Source organism: Tasmannia lanceolata, unplaced genomic scaffold (genome assembly GCF_043159265.1).
Source record: "Tasmannia lanceolata isolate RefF3 unplaced genomic scaffold, GAP_Taslan_0.1 ptg000018l, whole genome shotgun sequence".
NCBI lineage: Eukaryota > Viridiplantae > Streptophyta > Magnoliopsida > Canellales > Winteraceae > Tasmannia > Tasmannia lanceolata.
In genome coordinates, this window is record NW_027518695.1 from 9,975,840 (window position 1) to 9,978,042 (window position 2,203).

At 38.3% G+C, this 2,203-nt stretch overlaps 1 long non-coding RNA gene across 1 annotated transcript; it reads right to left on the bottom strand.

The window, feature by feature from the left end:
- Positions 1-881: 881 nt before the first annotated feature.
- LOC143851515 (uncharacterized) lies at positions 882-1,937 on the bottom strand. Its single transcript, XR_013236371.1, has 2 exons — positions 1,633-1,937; positions 882-1,453 (listed from the first exon to the last, which is right to left on the bottom strand). It is a non-coding gene; the product is annotated as an uncharacterized LOC143851515 (long non-coding RNA).
- Between the last annotated feature and the right edge of the window lie 266 nt (positions 1,938-2,203).

Genomic DNA, 2,203 nt, shown 5'->3' on the forward strand with positions numbered 1-2,203 from the left:
AAATAAACCGGTAGGGTCTCCTAAACCCCAGCTTACCTACCAGAAAATAAGGGCCGCACCCTTTATCGGTCCGAACCTTTCATTTGGTAGATCTTGCTTTGGATATCCTATGGATCAAAAATCACACCAACCAATAAATACTAACATCCAATGATGTGTATTTTTTGCCATTGAATGTCAACCTTAGCCTACATGTAGTTTTCAACTGCCCATGGTCAATTACAATATCACACAATGTTCAATGTTCGGATTATATGATTGGTGCCATTTTTGGGCCATAGAAGATTGATCTGAACTATCAAGTGGACAGTTCAAATCAATTATACGCCGGACCCATTAGTGGGCACACCTCATTGTATAACAACAAGGTAGCTCTGAACTTTTAGCATTCCTCTTTGATTGTGTAGCTTGTAATATACTAGGTATTTCAAATCTGCAAGCTAATTTGTATGTTTGGAAAGTAAATGGTTTTAAGGAGAGGACACCACTAATTTTCTAGAAGGAAAGTTGCACAAGACTGAAATACAGAACCCCTATTTTTCTGGTAGGTAAGCTGGGATATAGAAGCATGGTTTCTTGTATACTACGGTGGTTTTGTTAAGTCAAGGGGGTAGTAGTACCTCATTCCATCTTGTATATCCTTGCCCTATACGACGTTATGTCAATTGCAGAGCGAGAGGGACTAATAAATGTCATTGTCTTAGACTATAACAACCAATTGGATATAGAAGTTCCACCAAATGGAGCATTATTGTATGGAATATCAAGAAACATTGAAATATGATTCACTCTGGAGTCTTGACTCTTGAAAATATTCAATGGAAATAAAACACATAAACGCAATACAACACTCATCAAAGTACAGAGCATGGAAGACAGGGTAACATGTCACAAAGAACAAGTAGATAAACCAATGGAATTAAAACAAACACATCACATTAAACCAGGCCCCCAAACCATTACATTCATAAAAAAGAAAAAACATAGAACAAGTCCCTAAAACATTTGGGGCATTACTAACATGCAGATAAACTCATCTAAGCACAGAGCTTGGGAGATAAAAAGAGGATGATATTTGTAATGTAATCAATGGAAATGGCTGTGATGGTGGTGGTGTCTGTGCTCATCCAATCCAAAGCATTGCAAGAAAGGGTAGCAAGCCACAAAGAAGCATCTCCCAATTCCTCTAAATAGAGAGGCAACCAGAAAACAAGGGCAACAACAACAAGCCAAAAAAGGATCATCATAAGGGCTTTCACTTCCATGGTGATGATGATGGTGGTGGTGGTCATGGTGACCCATATCCCTTCCTTTCAACTAATTACAAAATATAACAAAAGACCCACCAACCCAATATCAAATTAGAGCAAAACCCTTTAACTTGAATCACTTTAATCAGAGGATACTGTGGTCCTGATCACAGATCCAAAGCCAATCTCCTTGAATACCTTCCCTAATATCAATATGACAAATTAGTAAATTCCAATGAGTAAATACAAGCTTAAAAAATACCCAAAAAAACCATTCAAAAAACCAGTATTGGGGAAAATGGATGTAAGTCCAATGATGCCAAAGGATTCTGATCAAGAAAAGAAAGAGAAGATTAAAATAAAGCAAAACTTCAAATGATACCTTGTGTTACTGGCGCCAAAAACCTTGTGTTGAAGGCAAGACCAGCACAAATACTCACCCACAGGCAACAACAGCCTAAAATACTAATCAGAAGACAACCCAGTTTGGCTTTGACGTTTGTGTTTTGAGAGAAATTTATATGGATCCGTCCAAAAGAATAAGAGTGGGTTTCCTTGTTAGAGATGGGATCTATACAAAAATAGGAAGCTAGGGTGGTAAACGCGTTGATGACGTGTATTTTGTGCGTGTACTAGAAAAACGGGATGATGTGGGCATAAGTCTGAGCAACTGTCACTGATCCCCTCTTGATCTGATGATTCTCTTCCTAAATCTAAATGAGGCTTTATTGATCAAGGGCCTTGATCATCCAATCAAGGTGTTCTCACCATCATATGGCCATCCAATCACGGATCCGATAACAAACACGTGTGGCACAAGAGGGGATCAATATTAGTGTCCTTTTAGCTTGAGATATTTGAGGGAAATCAATCTCTCTTTTTCACCATAGCCCAGTATTTCAGGATGGGTTGTTTTGGATAATACCTGTCCCAAATTTTTTTATTCCCGAAAG